This window comes from Ochotona princeps, chromosome 29 (genome assembly GCF_030435755.1).
Source record: "Ochotona princeps isolate mOchPri1 chromosome 29, mOchPri1.hap1, whole genome shotgun sequence".
NCBI lineage: Eukaryota > Metazoa > Chordata > Mammalia > Lagomorpha > Ochotonidae > Ochotona > Ochotona princeps.
Window position 1 is genome coordinate 5,839,001 of NC_080860.1, and position 20,041 is coordinate 5,859,041.

The window sequence follows — 20,041 nt, forward strand, 5'->3', positions numbered from 1 at the left end:
CATCATGCCTGTGAAGAGAGGGATTCCAGCTCAGTGTCTGCGACCAGGGTCTTGAGTCTTGTTCTTTCCCTGGCAATGTCACATGGAATTGTTCTCTATTTTGCTTGGATTTTCTGGCTGTGTTCTGATTCTGGGCTTTGGGGGCGTTGGGGGTGGGGAACAAAGTCTTTCACCAGCATACAAGGGTCTGATTGTACAGAAACACCTGCCATATTAATGTCTTCACCTGTAGCTCAAGATGAGCTGTTTTTGCCCTCGGAACAGAAATACCTGATCTTGGCTGGCTTAATCTGTTGGTTTTCATTTGCGTTTCCCTCTGCAAAGTCAGAAAACTATAATGTTGTTTTGTCAACTTAGGCCAAGACTAGATTTCTCCTAGTCTCTTGGCGGCTGAGGCTCACGGCGTGTTTGAGAAAAGGTGATGGTGGGTTCTCAGGTGAGGGTGCTGTGTTGGGTGGAATCGGACAGAGGGGCTTAGGTAGGGGGGAGCTCGGGCAGGTTAGAAGGTGGAAAGGAAAGTTCTGAAGAAGCGGTTCCTGAGGAAGTCAGGTGGTCCAGGGCTAGAGCAGTCAGTCGCCAGTTGCCTCAGCTGACTTGGAAAGCAGCTGTGAGAGCCCTGCACTTGCAGCCTGCTGTCAGAGGTGCAGTGTGGACAACAGGCCAGAGCTGGAAGTGCATTGAACAATTTTAAGCATAGGCTTTTATATTCAAAGGGAAGACACGATCTGGCACATGAAAAAGGCCAACTGCAGTGTCTTGATAACTTTTTGTTTATTTTAAAGAAGTGTCAAAGGGCACTTCTAGTCCAGTGACCCGCTTCGGAGGTCACATCTCCCGTTGTCACCAATGGCTTCTGAAACCTGGCCACACAGGAAGGCGGAGGCACGTGGTGGCCCACCTGGAGACCCAGCTGGCTTTGCACAACCCAGTGGCTTCGGAACAGCCAAGCAAACAGTCCCGATTGTTTGTAGCAGCCGTTTCACTGGGGATCTTAAGAACTGATCTAACAGCCTGGGTTATTTCTAGTTTGGGGGGTAGGGGGGATGTGGGAGAGTATGTGGTTGGGAAGTGTTTAGTTATAGAGTAGTACTCCTTAAGGGGACTTAGCCTGTAGGCAAGAAGGCACACCAACATTGCTGCGTTCCCCGGTTGCTGGGGGAGAGTTTGACACAGCAAGCACAGGGCCACCCTGGCATCAGGATGCCTTTATTAGGAAGTGGATCAGCCCTTCTTTTTGTGGAAATCTTTCTCCTTCTTCCTCTTGAAAACTAAGTTCTGAAATAGAGTTTATTGTATCCTCCATTACTTAAGAAGATCGCTCTTTTCTCACTAGGGGCAGTTCACATAAGGCAAGAATAGTCCACAGTTGGTTTTAATGTGTTACATCACTCTGCCATCTATGAAACTAATTCCTACAAGTTTTTTTTCCATCCTAAACCACAAATCATGTAATTAATCATTTGCCTGTTTATTTATGACCTAATTGTGATTCTTTTATTAATAAAAGCTAATGGGAAAGGATCCTTTATTAAGCTGATGACTAGATCCATTATTAATTTTCCTGCAGCATTATGAAGTATTGTACCAGAGTATTAAAAAAGATATGTAATATTTTATTGATAAATCTATCCTTTAAAAGGAGGATGTTTTAGGATGTCATCATTTTGATGTGAACCATGTAAATGTTGATAATATGTTGTTTATTATACATTTAGTGGTCCAAGAGACCCAGCCATTGCCTTTTTGCCCACGTATATCATGGAGTCTATTTGCAATTGTTTTTTTTTTCTAAGCAGTGACATTAAAAGAATAGTTTATGTAGAGAAACATTAGTGGATGTTAATTGTCTCCCCACCTGTATTTATGGGTGTTAGTTCAACTGCTTTGCTAGTTTCAAAGCTGTATTATCAGAGTAAAAGTGTATTTGTAAACTGTATGGGAACTAAAAGTTAGGAATAAAACCATTTTCTTAGGTTGTGGTAGTTGTCATTCACTTCATCAGAAATATTCAGGGGGAAGTTAAGATTGGGGCTAACCCAATCTTTCACACTGGTAGAATACTGATGTTATTTAAAAAAATAATTTTAAAGATGTACTGCTTGAATTTATGTGATAGAGACAGAACTCCCATACTTTCTGGTTTGCTCACCAAACGCCCACAAAAGCTGGGGCTGGCCCACGTGAGGCTGGGAGCCAAGATCTCAGTCCAGGCCTCCCACTCCCCTGCTAGGTCCATCAGCACTGCCTCCCAGGGTGAGCGTCAGCAGCAAGATGAAGTCGGGAGTCCAGCTGGGACTTACGCATCCCAGGCTGTCCAACACCCACTGGGACGCTAACAGGCATCTAGCAGATCCTGTCTTCAGCGACTTCACTTCAGACACATGACTCAGTCTTCAGGAGTTAAAGAGTACCTGCTGTCTGGTGAGCTCAAGGGACAGGGAGGAAATTCTGTTTGAAAGAACATGTGGGTAGGTGAAAGGTAAGTGTGTGTGTGTGTGTGTGTGTGTGTGTGTGTGTACACAGAGAACTGAATGTCGGGGATTTGGTGGGTTCCCATGTAGGGGCATCAGCTCTTCCCTGGAGGATACACTTAGGCCCCTACACACATGATGATCATCTGACCACAGTGCATATCGGCTGGAATAGAAGGAAGTCGTTTTGTCAAAAACTAGAGAGCTGTTAGTTCTCCCCTGTGGGTATGAGGAAGGCTTCAGATCCCTGATGACTCAGCGAAATGCCTTCCTGTCCACCCCAGCTGAGTCCTTTGGAGCATGTAAGTCTGATCCAGCTGCTGCGTTTGGCTAGTTCGGACACCTTCCCATGAAAAAACAGAGATGCCAGGCCCCGGGGATGAGCAGTGACTAGAATGGACGTGACGGCTGCTGTACACCAGGTGAAGCTAGAGTCCGCATGAGTCACCAGGTGGGCAGTTGTCCTTATGATAGCTTACTGAAGATAGCCCAGGGCTAAGGCAATGAACTCCACGTGTGGGAAGGAAGTCCTGTAGTGGCTGGTGGGGAAATGGGACTTCGCTTGGACAGAAACTGTCTTCTGGACTTCCACGCTGGAGCCGCTGGTCAATTGCCTTCTGGGATTTAGAAAGTGTTTTCTTGGGGACACCTGGTTCCACGCAGTCCTTCCTGAGAACCTGGGTGGTGCATGAAAGCTGAAGCAAGGGCTGCCTAGCTATACAGTGCCCACTCTTAGGAGGAATACCCACAACAAAATCCACTGTGGACGGAGCAAAGGGTGTCTTGGACATCTCGGTGTCCACACACATCCTGAAATATGTCCACACACACACCCTAGCTATGATAGCTCAAGTACTTGGGCCCCTGCTACCCACATGGGAAACCCAGATGGAGTTCTGGGCTCCTGGCTTCAACCTGGCCCGACCCCTGTTATTTGGGCATTGGGGGAGTGAGCCAGTGGATGAAAGAGCTCTCATCTTTGTCACTCTGTCTCTGCCTTTCAAATAAGATAAAGGAAAAAGTTTAAAAAAGGAAAAAAAATACTGTGGCAGATGAGTAGGATTATTATTGAGCATATCGAGCCCCACAGTCATAAAAATAAATATGAATGTGGGTGCGTAGAGCACCTGTCCCTTCCCCACCTATGCAGAAAGCTTAGCTTTTATTTCAGCTTGTCTCCCACCTCCCAGACACCTGCTGGGGGGCGGGGGGATTCCCTGCCTCTGGCCCAGGAGCTTCTGGAGCTTCTGCCACGGCAGGGAGGGGTGCACGCCCTGTGCTTGGAGGGAATGACTCAGACGCTTGCAACCTGCTAAGTGAGCAAGGCAAGCAGGAGAAAATGGTGCCCAGAGATCCTTCCCCAGGCGTTGGTCCCCTCTCTCTTCCACCCTGTGCGCGCCGCACCAACACCACCCCAAGAACTGTCTGCCCACAGTTGCAGCGGCTCCCCCCACCCCATGGAGAGGGTGATATTTGCCTAATTGGATTAAGAATTTATATAATAATGTCATGTAAATGAAACAAATGTTCTCAGTCCTCACTCCAGATTACTGCTCATCCATTCCACGAGGTCACTTTCAGAGGATGAAGAGTGAAATGGTTACAAAAGATAGAAGCAAGTGTGGGGGCTTTGAAGATTTGTAGGGACTGTTTTTTTTAAAAATCTTGTTTTGAGTCACTTGAGGATCATGGTTACAGCTTCATGAATAACCTTTGTATGAGAGGCAGTAAGATTTATTTATTTATTTGAAAATTTATGAGGGGTGGGAGGAACAGAGACAGGGAGAGATCTGCTTCGTCCACTCCCTGCATGACCAGCCAGAAGCCTAAGGCTCCCATGTGGGTGCGGGGACCTAAGTAATTGGCCATCAACCTCTTTCTTCCCAGGGGCCTTGGCAGGGAGCAGGATCTGAAGTGGAGCAGCCGGGGCTTGAACCACACTCTTATGGGCAATCAGTGTGTAGGTAGCAGCCTAACTCATTGACCTCCTCTGTGGGTCTTGAAACGCAGTTTTCTCTGGGCCATTGGGGATGGGAGGAAGAAGAAGAACTGCGCCAAAGAGTAGCTACTGGTTGTGTTTCTGGAACAAGCAACGAACTCAAGAGTTCTTTGTTTTCAGCTGGAGCGGGGGGAGTAGTATATCCATAGACTAGTCGCAGCAATTTTATGTAATAATTGCAAGAAGACCTGGAAAATGTTGGTTAAGACACCTGCATCCTGGGCCTGGTGCCGTAGCCTAGTGGCTGAAGTCCTTGCCTTACACGTGCTGGGATCCTACATGGATGTGGTTTCGTGTCCTAGAGGCCCCACTTCTCATCCAGCTCCCTGCTTGTAACCTGGGAAAGCAGTCCAGGACAGCCCAAAGCCATGGAACCCTGCACCTGCATGGGAGATCTGGAAGAAGCTCCAGGTTTCAGGCTTCGGATTGGGGCAGCACTGGCTATCGCGGCCACTTGCGGAGTGAATCAACAGACAGATCTTTCTCTATGGCTCTCCTCTCTGTATATCTGACTTTCCAATAAAAAAAAATCTTAAAAAAAAAGTCACCTTCATCTTGTATCACAGTGCCCAGGTTTGGTTCCCAGCTCTGGCTTCCAGTTGCAGCCGCTTGGTAGTAGGGACCCTGGGAAGCGGCTGTGATGGCTTAAGGGACTGGGTCCCTGCACCTCAGGAGGGAGACCTGAACTTAGCCCCCAGGTCTGACCCTGGCATTGGTCGCCCAGTGGGCATTTGGGGAGTGGTCCAGCAAATCTTTCTCAAATACAAGCAAGCAAGCAAGTCAGCAGAGAAGAGCATGAGGAGTGATGGAGAAGCTAGTGTGGGTGGAGTGGGGCGCTACTTTATGTTTAAATGACACAAGAAATGATAGCAAGCATTTGTTGCATGAACGGTGCTATGCTAATTTCCAGCTTGACTGGGGTGGCAGTGTACATGCCGATTGTGGCTAATCAGTGTGAATGGTATAAGATTCTGTCCACAAGTATTTTAAGGGTTCTGGCTTCCTTTTTCTGTGTTGAGTTTTAGCAGCTTTTCAAGAAGCTGCACAAAAGGGCCAGTCATCTATTCTTTGCCGTGGAATGGACACGCCTCCCAGTTAGCTCTCAACAGTTCTGGAGTGTTCTCAAGGCAGCACAGGGAGAAAGACCGTGCCAGCCCTGCCCGGCTTTGTCTGTGACCTCTCTTCTGATGCACAACTACCAGGGACCTCAACAGCCTCATTAACGTTGGAAAAGCACTTCGGGTCCTGGCAGCGGCAGGATGCCAGCAAAGCACAGGGTGCAATTATTATTATTTTTTTTACTGTGTCTCCAGTGGTTGGGTTTTCTCCATCAAGAAAAAGAGATGGTTAAAGGAGGGAGGAGAGCAAGGCCACTGGAGTTCCTGGCCTCTGGCAGAGGATGGCCCTGTGCTGCCCTGTTCCCCCACCCCCATCCGGTGCCTGGGCCCCATCATGGAGCACCAGCATCTTCAGTCCCTCTGATCAGACCCACTGCCCTTCCCTGCTGCTGGCTCCTGGCTCTGTGACCCCTGTGGCCCCTGTGGCCTGTGTGAGTCAGTGTCAGCAGAGCTATGGGGAAGTCGATAATAGGTTCAATCTCCAGTGGGCTACCTCACTCATTTGTCATGACAGTCCTAGTGGGATTAATGATGCCCATTTTACAGGTGATAAAACGGAGGCTCCCAGAGGATGAGTGATTAGCCCAAGAGCATGAATGAGCTGGACCTCGAACCCAGCTCCATGTGGCTTCTGTTGGTGCTGCTTTTATTTTTTAAGATTTTTAAATTTGCAACCGGTGTTGTGACATAGTAGGCTGAACCTCCACCTGCGATGTTGGCATGCATGTGGGCATGGATTTGAGATCTGACTGCCCCAAAGCTCTTGGCTCCTGGCTTTAGAACAGCCCAGCTTTGGCCATTGTGGTCATTTGGGACCAGCAGATAGAAGATTCTTTTTCTCTCCCAGGCCCGGGTTGGGTCAAAGTCAGGAGCCTGGAATTCCACCAGGGTCTCTCACACAGATGATTGGGGTCCGAGTACATGGTCCATCACCTTCATCCTCCTCAGAGCATTCCAAAGGTGATTAAATTCAATTGGTGATTTGACATGGGTGCTGGTACTACAGAGGCTTAGCCTGCTGCACTATGGCAAACTATTTTTTTTTTTTAGGCAGCTTTAAAAAGAAGATGTATTTATTTTTCTTGGAAAGGCAGATTTACAGAGAGAGAGAAGGAGAGAGGCACAGAAAGATCTTCCATCCGCTGGTTAACTCCTGCAGTGGCCACAATGGTTGGGGCTGAGCTGATCTGCCTGAAGTCAGGAGCCAAGAGCTTCTTCCGGGTCTCCCATGCAGGTGCAGGGTCCCAAGGCTTTGGGCAATCTTTGACTGCTTTCCTAGGCCACAAACAGGGAGCTGGTCAGGAAGTGGAGCAGCTGAGGTACAAACTGGCACCCACATGGGCCACTAAGCTATTGTGCCAAGCCCCATAACAAGCTTCTTAAACCATCACTGCCGCTCCTTAGGTTGCGTATTAATAGGGAGCTGGGATGGGGAATGGAGCTGGACTTGAACGCAGGTATTATCATATGCCTTGTGGACATCTGAAGCAGCGACTTACCAGCCGTGCCAAATGCCTGGCCCTCGTTGTGGTTTGAGTGTGCATTTCTTGATTAGCATGGACACTTTGGTGCTGGCCATGTGAGTGATGCTGGGTCCTTGTCCCCCACATGAGTGGAAGTCAGAGCTGCTTCTTGCTAACTAGGGGAGTAACAGAATAAGACAAGTGACTCACGTAAAATGGAACTTGATACCTGCTCTGCATGCCAGCTTTAATATTTAGGGATCATTTGAAAGCAAGGAAAAGGCAGAGTTATTAATAAGCAGTGTGCGTGTGTGTCGGGGTGGGAGGGGAAGAAGCACAAAGAGAGAGTGCGGGAGTCTAAACAGCCTGGAGAAACCTCGCTCAGCATTCACTCTGCTCATTAGCAAATGAAGAGATTGTTGCAGGAACAATGCAGCCTGATGTGGCCTGCTTGGGAGGTGGTTCTGAGCGCGCAGATGCATCTCGGAGGCTGCGTGCGCTCTCACGCGCTCTCCAGCCCAGCCACCTCGCAGCTCACGATGTACAAATGACACCTGGCATCTCGGGAGCTCAACTGGGGGTTCTATGTCAACCTCTAGACTTTTTGTTCTTTTTTGTTTTTGTTTGTTTTTTAAATTGGTTTTGAATATATTTATTTTACTTTTATTTATTTATTTTTAAAGATTTATTTATTTTCATTACAAAGTGAGATATACAGAGAGGAGGAGAGAGAGAGAGGAAGCTCTTCCGTCCGATGATTCACTTCCCAAGTGAGCGCAATGGCCGGTGCTGGACCGATCCGAAGCTGGGAACCTGGAACCTCTTCCGGGTCTCCCACGCGGGTACGGTGCAGGGTCCCAAAGCTTTGGGCCGTCCTCAACTGCTTTCCCAGGCCACAAGCAAGGAGCTGGATGGGAAGTGGAGCTGCCAGGATTAGAACCGGTGCCCATATGGGATCCTGGCTTGTTCAAGGCTAGGAAAGCTTTCCCTCTATCCACCCTGCCCCGTATAACCCTGACATTCAAATAAGTAAGTAAACAAGTCAACTCTTTTTTATTTGCGTGCCAGACTTACCATGTAGGCATTTCCATGGGTACTGAACCTTCTTGGTTGGTGCCCATTCAATCTCTAACAGAGAGACAGCTGCCAAAGTGTGAGGAATGGCCAAGTTCCTAGGTCAAATTCCAATGTGAGTGAGCTGGTGGATCAAGGAGGGGTGTCTCCCATGGTGTTCGCACACCATCACGGGCCACCCCAAGCTGCCACCTCACAGCAGGTGATGCTGTGGCTGCGGGGAGGAAAGCCAGCCCCTTCTGTCCCTTCCAGCGCTGGTTGGTCAACATGTCAAGGTAGGGAGCTCACCTCCTGCAGAGCACCTGTCTATTGCGCACCTGTCATCGCGAAGGGTGTGACCTCTCGTAATGGACAACAATGACGCCTAGTCCAGGCGGGCCACCCCAGGGCATGTGTGTATGGACGCCTGCGAGGCGGGCAGGAAAGGAGAGGAGTGGAGGGCAAGCGTGGGAGGGGAGAGGGAGAACGAGGAAGCCTCGGTGGGGTGGTGCCTGTGACTGATGCAACATGAGAGTCAGTTCTCTATAGTCTCTCCTCCACCTTTGCTGTTCCAGCTGCCGGTTAGCCTCCAGGAAAGGTTTGTTTCCCAGTCTCCTTTGTGGCCAAGTGAGATCCCATAGTGGAGGATATGTGAGGGCCCGTGTCAACAGCTTCCACAAACTTCTCCAGAAGGGCAGCTCTGTGGACTTTTTGGTTCTGTTTCTTCATCTCTTCCTCTTTCTTGTTGCCTGGAATTTGGACGTGATGACTCGAATCAGGCAGCCGTGGTAGATTACAAAGTAATCATGAACATGAAGTTTACAGATAGTGCTACAGCAAGATGGGAGGACTCAACCCAGCGTGGTAGCCTAGTGGCTAAATCCTCACCTTGCACATACCAGGATCCCATATAGGTGCTGGTGTGTGTCCTGGCTGCTCCACTTCCCATTCAGCTCCCCTCCCTGCTTGTGGCCCGAGAAAGCAGTAGAGGATGGTCCACAGGCTTGGGACCCTGCACCTTTGTGGGAGGTCTGGAGAAAGCTCCTGGCTTCTGGCTTCAGCTCTGGCCATTGTAGTCACTTGGGGAGTGAACCAGCAGATGGAAGATCTTTCTCTTTGTATCTCCTCTCTGTAAATCTGATTTTCCAACAAAATCAATCAACCAATCAATCTTAAAAAGATGGAAGGGCTCTGCTGGTTCCCTGAGCCTCTGCTCTCCCAGCCCCTAGCCCCCAGTTTGTTTTTTTCTTTGTTGTTTTGGTTAAATTGTCATCTTGAAAAAGTTCTCGCTATGTGGCGTCTTTGCTGTTCCAGCTGAACTCCATCCTAACCTCAGAGGAGAAGAAGTGAGCTCTGGACTTGAACCCATTTTCCCCACTCATATTTCCTGTGATTTCGGGGATGGTGGAAAACTCCGTGTCCGTGGCTTTGTCATCTCCATCTTCTGTGTTTCTGGAAAGGCTCGGCCCCCATGATTAGAATCAGGAGCCTGTGGGTTCCCTTTTCAAGGCAGCGTGGGTTGGGGCTGGCTCCCGTGAGCTTATTGCAGGTGTGCCACCTGTCCTTGGGTGAGCAAGGCGCGAAGGGAACTCATGCCTGTAAGAGCTGTGTTGTCACAGACGTAGCAGTTGTTGACAGTTGCTAAGTAGCACCTGCTAGGGACCCGAGTGTCCTTTCACCCCCTTTTCTTGCCGCGTGGCCCGAAGTTCCCACAGAAGGGCCCCTGGCCCATTCCTCTTTTCCCTCAGAACACCCGCAGCAGCTGCACAGTTGTTAGGTATTTTCAATAAAGCATTTAAAACCACTCAGAATGTAGCAACAATCACCATGGATACCCATCCCAGATCCTTTGTTGCCATGACAACATTTCCTACCCCTCCCTCCCTGGCCCCATCTCATCTCGCCTATTTTCCCTGAAACTGACAATGTTGCTTCTGGTGAATGATCAGGGGAAAAAAGAGAGAAAGAGAGAGAAAGAGAGAACTTCTAAGGACAGGGAAGCATAAGCTATGTTGCCAGAAACCAGGTATTTTTCCATTATTGTAATAAGTATGTTTCCACTGGCCTCTTCTGTCCAGGAGAGATGACAGTTATTCTAGGGGAGAAGGAGGCAGATTGGTGATGAATTAAAGGTTACTTGAAAAGAGTCAGTAACACGGCATAGCAAGAATAAAAGTGGACAATAGCACAGGCTTATTTTTATGACCAATTGTTGCACCCAAACTTTTCTTCAAATTTCCTGTGGAAGGCGGTACACTTATGCTCATAAAACAATGCCCCTGGGGGCCTGGCGCGCTATGGCTCAATTGGCTAATCCTCCCCTTGCAAGCACCAGCATTCCGTTAGTGCACTGGTTCACATCCCAGCTGTTCCACTCCTCTTCCAGCTCCCTGCTGTGGCCTGGGAAAGCAGTGGAGGACGTCCCAAGTCCTTGGGACTATGCACCCGTGTGGGAGGCTCCTGGCTTCAGATGGCTCAGCTCCAGCTCTAATAGTTATTTGGGGATAGATTCAGCAGATGGAAAATCCTTGTCTCTCCTCTGCAAATCTGCCCTTCCAATAAAAATGAATAAGTTTAAAAAAAAAAGAAAACACCAGAAAGAAACTCCCCTGGAGTTAAAAGTTGTTTCGATCTTGGATATTGAAAATCTGTCAATACATCTTACAGTCCAGACTCTCCTAGAACGGGAGTGTGCCCATGGAGTCTGTGTGTGCCTGTGTGTGTGCGTGTGTGTTTACTGAGCTCAATGATTGCACAACTCTAATTGGAAGCTGAACAGGAACAGCGTTTTGCTTCTGCAAGCAGCTGGTGAGAGGGAATTTACAAACGACACAGAGTAGAATATAAATAAAAGAGCTAAAAGAAAAAAAGAAAAACGGAAAGAACGCCCACGGTTGCCAGTAACGAGAGATGGAGAAAAGCAACAGCGCTTTTAGTTTTAGTCAACCCCTCAGAATTTTTCAAAATGCTTAAAGGAGAAAAAGAAGGAGGTGGAGTGAATGTGGGAGCGGGCACTGCCAATGCCGTTGAAGCTAAAAATTTCAGTGCATGTGAAACCCAAAGAGTTGGCATTCAACGTGTGCTATTAATCAAAAAAAAAAAAAAAGGTTCTCTTTCAAAAGATGACTTAGGATAAACCACCTTTCCCTTTGGTTCCTTCTTTTGCCAGGGGAGCTTGGGCATACAGACTGGATTCAGGGGCCCGCAGTGTCGTGCAGCAAGTTAAGCTGTCACCTGCGACACTGGCATCTCACCTGGGCACTGGTTCCAGTCCTGATTCCTCCACTTCTGATTCTGCTCTCTACTCATGCCCCTTGGAAAGCAGCAGGAGACGGCCCAAGTCCTGGGGCCCCTGCACTCACCCGGGAGATGAGGTGGAGCTCAAAGCCTGCTGGGGACCAGGGAGACAAGACAACTCCTAAGAGTGAAGGAGGGCCTTCTCTATGAGTGCCTCCTGGTCTGGACATATCTCCCACCTGCTGCTTCACTGCCCAAATACCCCCCCACCCCAAGAGCTGGGTCCCGCTGAAGCCAGGAGGTTGGGACAGAGTCTCCTGCAGGGGTGGGTGGGTGGCTGGCACCCAAGCACTTGCAGCATCGTTTGTGCATTAGCAGGCGGTTGGATGGGAGGTGGAACTCAAACACCCACCCCTGAACTCTGTTTTTAAGTACCTGCAATAGATTGATGGTTTTTCTAAAACACCAGCTAAATCAGTATTCTGCAGTCCAGCCTTAGAGGAAGCTAAGGAGATGGTTATGGTTTTAGTTCAGTGCCACAGCAACCTTGCGGGGGATGGCCCTGCGGTCCTATCCCCATCCCTTATTATCTGATTGCCTTGGGTCAGACCCTGTTCTAGACACTTTGTACCCACGAATTCCCCCAACGCTTTCAACAACAGCTCTGTCTCATTTCTGCATGCACGGGAGAGGTGAGCGAACCAGCTGCAGGCTCAGTTTGGCACCATGTGAGGCACTCAGGGGGACACAGACCCTGCGAGGGCTTTCTTCAACCCCGAAGGAAGAGCTAGGGGCTGGGGAGCGTGGGTTGACCGCGCGCCCCTCTCCAGCACGACCTCTCCCCTTACTCCCCTGGATCCTCAGAGGAGCCGGGGAGGGGGTCCAGATACAGCATGCCGGTGGCTAGCACTCAGGGTATTTGAAGACTCAGCCAAGATGCAGGCAGGTGAGGGAAGGGTTCACATGCACGGTCTCAGCCAACTTTTTCTCGGTGATCCAGGAAGTGCCAAGGGGTAGGGGCGGCTCCCGACCATGGGTCCAGACCTGCTTTGCAGCATTCCCCCCACCTCCCAGCCTCCATCACCCTCGGGAAGGCCAGGACTGCGCCGCAGGTCCCACACCGCAGGGCAGCGCGCGTGGCAGGTGGTGGCAGCGACCGAGGATCACGCACGAGTGGCTGTGCCCGCGTCGCCAGAGGCGGTCAAGAAGGCGACACCGCTGGAGGCGGTGAAGGGACGCGGCCCACCCACGCTGCGAGCCGATAGGGTAGGTTGGGGTCGTGCGCGGGGGGGGGGGGGGGGGGGGGGGGGGGGCCCGGCGCTGGGTGGGCTTGCAGGCTGCGCTAGAGCGGGGCGGACCGAGGGTTGCGGGGAACTGCTGCGGGGCGGGGGCGCGCCTAGCTGGGGAGACTCCAGGGGCTGCTCCCGCCAGCCAGAACAGGTGGCCGTGGGGTTGCGAGCGGCCTCTCTGCCCCGGGCGTGTGTGAGCAGCTCTCCCATCCCCTCCGCGGAGCCCTGTCCGGAGCCCTCCTGGGACCCCTGCTCCCGCCTGATTAGGGTCCCCCCGCCCCGCAGGAGAAGGGGAGGGGGACACTGAGAGGAAGTGCTGTGTGCATCCCGCAGGGCTCGCATCCGGGGGCGCGGCGTCCTCCACGGGCTGTGGCCTCCGGAGCAGGGCCTCGCACTCACGCCCTGCCCAGCTCAGCCCCCCGGCCTGAGCCAGGAGTGGGGCGCACAGGAGCTGGCTCACCGAACCCGTTGGAGACCGAGCCTCGCCAGGCTCCACCCCTTGGTCAGGCGCCCTCCCACCCTGCCGCCCCTGAAACTTGCGGTTTGGTCTGGAGGATGTCCATTTCACCCACCGGGACGCCGAGAGCACCCGTCCCCCAACTCCTGTGCCGCGCCCGGGGTCGGGAGGACAGGAGTGCAGACACAGCAACCAAGATGAAAATCGGGTAGACAATTGGTGTAACAAAGCTTCTTAGAGTGGAAAGATTTGAACCTATGGGAAAGTAGAGGGACTTGTATGTATGATAAAACACACACACACACAATTGAGTAGGGCTAATGCAAATGGTCCCTGTTAGGGTCCTAGGGCCCCCAGACTAGATAAGCGCCCACTCCTAGGATGTCTTCGCTCATCCACCAGGTGCTCTGCACCCCGCCCCCACATGTACCTTTACTAGGGGCTCTGTACCTTTAACGGGTGCTCAAGGGCAAGGAGGCGACCACCCTGTGTGTCCGCCTGTCTGTCTTTATCCACCTGTCACGCTCCCCACCCCTACTGCCCAATAAAAAGTCTTTTCTGGCTGCCTCCTTGCTGCCTCAGAATCCTAAGAAAATCCTACATTTTTGTCATCCCCATTCCTCTCCCCCAATCCAGCTCCAATTTATTTTTTTTAAAGATTTATTATTATTGGAAAGCCGGATATACAGAGAGGAGAGACAGAGAGGAAGATCTTCCATCCGGTGTTTCACTCCCCAAGTGAGCCACCACGGCCGGTGCGCGCCGATCTGATGCTGGGAACCTGGAACCTCTTCCGGGTCTCGACTGCTTTCCCAGGCCACAAGCAGGGAGCTGGATGGGAAGTGGAGCTGCCGGGATTAGAACCGGAGCCCATATGGGATCCCGGGACATTCAAGGCGAGGACTTTAGCTACTAGGCCATGCCGCCGGGCCCCACACGGACCTATTTTTGACTGGTATGCTGAAACAGTCAGTATTATTTTCCTGTGGGACCAGTGCAATCACGGACCTCAGCAAGTTCTCGCGAGATCAGCACATGCGCAGTTCACTATTGTCCCTGCAGTCCCAAAGCTATTGCCACAAGTGCCCAAAATGGCGCCTGATATACAGCCACTACAGTTCTTGATCTGCTCGCCGTCAGATCTGAGGGCTATCCATGTTAGTTATTTAAAAAGATTGGGGAGAGTTCTAGTTCATAGGATATTACGATATTATTACGCGCAGCTAATTCCCACAACCTGGTTCTTTACCGTGAGCTGAAACACACCAGACGCAACGAGGTATCTTAGGTTTATTCCAACGGGGCAGGAACAGGGTAGAGGTGGTGAAGATCAGGAAAGAAGGAAGAAGAGAGAGAGGAGGAGAGAGGGAGAGAGGAGAGACCAGAGAGGGAGGGATAAGAGAGAGAGCCGCACCTGGGGGGGCCCTTTTTGTCTTCCAGGTGTAGGGGGTGGGGATTGGGAGGGATTGAGGCCAGGCCCCCAGGGGATTGGCGCCTGCAGGTGAATGCCTAGGGATGATTGGCGAGTGGGCGGAGTTGGGGTGGGGGCTGGAAGATTGGGGGGTGGGATTCAGGTGGAATGCCAGGTTACATCCGATTGGTGGATAGCTAGGCCGGCGCGAACTTCCTGAGCTGTGAGGAAGAAGGAATGGCACCGGGTCCAGGGAAGGCTATTGGAATAACTCCTTACAACCCAGACCTGCCCTGGGTGGAACCCGTAGAATGCCACGTCGTCGCAGTTGACTGAGACAGAAATGAGCTCACTCCCAGCTCAGCACATGCTCCGTCCCTTCCCTCACCCTTTCCTCATTACGCAAAATGGCGCCCAATTCAGCTCTAAGGGGCTGACTGGACTGTGAAATCTGCTCTGTTCTCGCACTGCCCGTCTGAGATCTGCTGCTCTGTCTCTGCTCCTGGTCAAATCAGACGGACCAGCAGAACGGACAGTTCTTTGTCTAGGTTCACCACCCGAGCTCCCAGTGAAAGTCCCTTCCCACCTGGTTGCTGGTGGAGTTTCGGATGCTGGTGGAGTTCAGATCGCCGTGCTGGAGTATCAGTCTCTGCAACACCACACCGCTGTGTCCGCTGCTTTCCTGTGTCGGTCAGTCTCCAGGTACCCCTCTGCTGTTGTTCTGTCCCTTCCTATTTCCTGAAATATGTCCTGCTTCATCCTGATTAAATGTTTTTCCGTCCGCATAAACGTGTCCTTACCCTATTCCGCCATCTTGATTCTCCTGAAATTACTTTTTTAAAGTATCAAATCATAAATTAGAGATGCCAAGAGTGGGAACTTAAACGTTTTGCTGTTTCGGAGGTATCCAGGTGGGAGTAGGTGGGCCGTGGCTCAGGGGGTGTCTCCTGAGAGATTTGGCTGGTATGCTCCACTTCCTGGTTCCTGGTTAGAGTTTCCTCTGTACCTTTTGCCTGTGTACAGCCAGCAGGGCCAGTTAACCTTAGACTTGAACCTCTCAAACCGTGAGGTCAAGAAACTTTCTGTCCTTTCTTTTTGGGGGCGGGGGAGGAATTTAAAAAATGTATTTATTTGGAAGTAGAATTACAGAGAGACACAGACAGAGGGAAGTCTTCCATCTGATGGTTCACTCCCCAATGGGTTGCAACAAGCAGGAACTGGGCTGGGCTGAAGCCAGGAGCCAGGGACATCTTCTGGGTCACCCAGGTGGGTTGCAGGGAACCAAGCCTTTGGGCCATCTTATGTTACTTTCCGAGGCGCATTGGCAGGGAGCTGGACTGCAGGTGGAGCAGCTGGACTGGAACCAGCCTCCATATGGCACGCCAGCATTACAGGTGGTGGCTTCACTCGCTATGTCGTAACGACAGCCCCCTGTGTTTCCTCTTTGTAAGGGTAACTTCTCTCTGGTATGGTCATGAAAAGCTGACTGAACACAAATTTCCTCTTTATTTTGCTGGGGTTGGTAGCCTGCTGTGTGAACCAAGTCATCTCCTGGTTGAGACACTGAAGTCCAGCCTCGGTTTTGCTGCCCACCAGCACTGCGCTCTTTGACAAAGTGTTTTCTCTTAAGCACGTCTTCATGAGCAAACCATTTTAACAGGTGTGTAATATTTCATGGAGCAGCCAGCTCTGTGTTGCCTTATGGAATCCGTTTTGGCAGACACCAGGGTTTCTCAGAGCTGCATGTGATGTGTATTCGTGTTTCTCTCCAGGTCATAATCTCCCCTGAGTTGGTGGATGATTTTTTTTTTTTTGAAGTCACTGGGCAAACACAAGTAAATGATCCGGACACTTGCTGGGCGGCTGCTTGAATGAGTGGATGGCCCGCTCAGGGAGGTGGAGCGGTGTGGGGAGGCGAAGGTTTTGGAGTTTGGACTGTCCTTCAGCCTTACTCCTTTTAGGTAGGGCCTGCTAACGCTTAGGGGTGGGGTAAGGAAGGGGCAACAGGGAGCTTGTGTGTGAAAGAAGTGTCTGAGGTCTGACCGCTGTCATCACTTGGGCGGTGTCAAAGGAAACGAGCGGCATCTCGTGGTTGGAAGGCAGGGGAGGTGGGGGTGAGGAGCTCAGGACCCTGTCCCTTCTGCCCTCTGCTGTGTGCCCCACCCCTGCTCTGGCAGCTATAGTTTATTTCTTAGAGACAAGGTAATAAGCAAGATAAACCGAATGCCAGCACTCACGGGGCCTTTATACCCACAGGGGAGATAGCCGGTAATGGTAACTAATAAAGAGGCACAGACTGGCAGGTTGTGCTGCGTGCTCTGCACAGAAACTCAGCTGTGGGCAGCGGAGCGAGGACAGGAGGCGGGAACCTCAAGGATTCTTGGAGAGTCCTTGGAGCAAAGGCTGGGTCAGGTGTGTGGTGAGAAGGAACAGTTCCAGGAAGGAGGCATGGCAAGGTCACATGGCAGGGATGAGTTCAGTGTGTCCCAAGAAGAGCCTGTTGAGGGATGAGGTTTGTTAGCGAGGGAGAGACCCATGAGGTCCATGGGTCTGGATGCCTAGCCTTGCCTATGATCTTGTATGAGGCCTTAGCCAAGCCAGGTGCTTGTATTTCATGTTAGGTGTGATGGAGGGTCGTTGTATCCCTTGGTTAATCTTCACAATAACCCTGTATGAGGATGCTCATCTTATTTGTACCCACTAGCCTGTCAGGGACACTGAGGCTTGGAAAGAGGAAGGCACTGGGAATGTTTGGATCTGAATGACAGGGTGACCTGGGGACCCTGTCATCTGTCACCACACGGTCCCACTTCCTGGATATTTCTGGAACCTTGCGTTAAATTCCATCCAGCACATTCCTCATGGAGCTGCCAGAGGGGTAGTAGAAAGAGTTGAAACCTTGGGACCCTGCATTTGCGTGGAAGACCTGGAAGAAGCTCCTGGCATCGGATTGGCTCAGCTCCGGCCGTTGTGGCCTCTTGGGGAGTGAACCAGTGAATGGAAGATATATCTCTACTCTCTGTAAATCTGCCTTTCTAATAAAACATAAAATACATCTTTAAAAAAAAAACCAAAGAGTTGAGGCTACTTGCCAGCTGTCTCCTCCTGAGTGAGGACTTTATACTGTGTGCCAGGGGAGGGTTACCTGCCCCACCGCTTACAATTCATTTCACTGAATTCCGAGTCCGTCAGTCAGTGCTCAGTCAGTTGCTACTCAGTTAATGCAGCAGCAGCCACAGCCACACGTGCAGTGAGTGGCTGCCAGGACAGGGCAGAGGCTGAGTGTAACTTGCTGAAAGAAGGCCTAGCGTGGGGGGGCTGGGCGGTGGGAAGGTGTTGGAAGCATAGCAGGAATACGTTAAAAAAGAAATCGGGCCTAATAGGGACCTTGTAATTAGAATGACAGTAGTTTCTATTAATTGCAGCACTGGAAGGTTTTTTAGGTGGGAGGTTAATTGGTAATATGGGTGTGTAACAGCTTCCCTCAGAGATTTTCCATGCTGGTCATTAACCTCCCCGTTCTGGGGTGCCGCCCCTTGTTCTGTGTTTTCTTCGTGCCTTGCCATCAGCAACCTCCCGCACTGCCTGCAGGATTAGCAGGCCAACACACAGGGACATGGAAGTGAGCCCGGAGCCAGCATTGCAGTGGCAGGCTGGCTTTGTGTTCCTGGGGGAATCTGGTGCTCTATTCCTGCCCCCTGCATGGTGGTTAACGGGCAGGTGCGCCTGGCACGATTAACAGGCAGGTGTATCTACCATGGACTAGCCAATGGCTCGAGCTAAGTGGCTCAGTGTGTATGGGCTCTGGTGTCTGTCACAACATGATCTCATTCCCTGTCCCCAGCTTGCTGCGAGGGTCAAGTGAATTAATACACACAGAGTATTCAGCCTTGTGCCTGGAGCAGCACCTGTTTGAGGGTGGGCACTGGGTGAAGAAGTTAAGAAGCTGGTGGGGATGCCACGCCCTGTGTTGCAGTGTGCACTGGCGCTGTGGCTAATGGCAACTCCTGGCCATCCCTGTGGGGCAGCAGGTGGTGGCTCCGGTACCTGGGTCCCTCCCATGCTTACAGGTGACCAGGATTGCCTTCTAGGCTCCTGACCTTCCCCTGGCTCAACACCAGCTGTGTGAGCATTTGGGGGAGTAAACCAGAGATGGAAGATCTCTCTCTCTCTTTCTCTGCCTTTCAAACAAAAAGAAGTCAATGAACATTATAGAAAAAAAAAAAAAAAGAGGAGCTAAAGTGGGCATTCGGCCTGAAGGTGAAGGGGATCCCCACGTTGCATGTTGGAGTGCTTGGCTGATAGCTAGTTCTGCCTCTGACTCCAGCTTCCTGTGAGGCAGGGATGACATGTGGGTGACGGGGACCTGTCGTGGCCGTGGGAGACTTGGGCGGAGGTCCTAGATTGGGGCTACAGCCCAGCCCTGCCCTGGTTGTTGTGGCTTATTTGGGAGTGAGTCAGTGGGTGGGGAACTCGTCTCGCTCTCTCTGCCTCTTCAAAGATGAGATTATTTTGGTGTAGGAACTATAGAAGTCTGTGCAGGGCTCTTTTACCACGCGTGTTTTCCGCAAGCCTTTGGGTGAACTCTTGTAAGCAGTGGGAGGAGAGTGCCCAGGGGCGCTACTGCTGCAGGATTGCATCAGGGGCAGAAAAGGGAAGCAAATGCTTTCCTTTTTTCAATTTAAAACCAAGCGTCCTGCCAGCCACGCTCCCAGGCATGGAATCATCCACGCCCACCCACTCTGCTGCTCCTTCTGACAACAGCAGGTGCCTTTCCTGCCAGAGCCCCCATCCTAGTCCCTGTCTGCCCTCGTATAAGGGTTGAAAACTCAGGGTGGGGAGGCAAAGCAGGGTTCAGGTCCTCCTCCAGCCTCCTCCACATCTGCTTTCTGAACTGCTGTCTGCTCCTGTGTGGAATGGGCTGTGGTGAGGCGGTGGTCTGTTAAGGCGAGGTGCTCAGCCTGCAGCTGGCCAAAGGTAAGGACCTGCCGACTGCTCACTGCCATCATGCTGGTTGCATTGTCATCCTTTGGTTTGCCACTTGCTATGGCAAACTGTTACAAAGCAGGTGCTTTCTGCCGCAACGTCCGCTGTCGTGTGCCCCACGCTGGTCCTGTTGGGAGCAAGTGAGGTGGGATCCATGACTGGATGGGGAGAGTCCCTTTTCCAAACACACCAGGAAAAGAAAACGAGTTGTGCAAAAATGTGTATGGACTGCTATTTGTGTGCAGAGCAGTTAAGCCTATTTAGGATTGCCCTTTCCACAAATTGGCGGTCCGAGCACAGGAACTTGCCTGAGACTGAAAAAACAGCGAGTCCACCAAATAAGATTCCTCTGGGGAGATGGGCGGGGCAGTGGAGGTGGGGCGCTCACAGGAGCCTTCAGGTACTTCATCTGCTGCTGGGGGCGTTTATTGTTCTTGGCTCAGATTGGGCATTTGGCACAGCACGTGGGACACCGCTTGGGATGCCGGCAGGCAGGCATTCTTTACCAGTGTACCAGCTTCCTGCTAGCTGCTTACCCCTGGGGAGGCAGCGGATGA

At 51.3% G+C, this 20,041-nt stretch overlaps 1 protein-coding gene across 1 annotated transcript in view; it reads left to right on the forward strand.

Annotated features, from left to right (window-relative positions):
* The first annotated feature begins 12,524 nt into the window (after positions 1-12,524).
* RPH3A (rabphilin 3A) overlaps positions 12,525-20,041 on the forward strand; it is a 142,770-nt gene continuing 135,253 nt past the window's right edge. The window contains exon 1 of the mRNA XM_058656636.1: positions 12,525-12,607. The gene's annotated coding sequence lies outside the window, so the exon portion shown is untranslated. The remainder of the gene's footprint in view (positions 12,608-20,041) is intronic.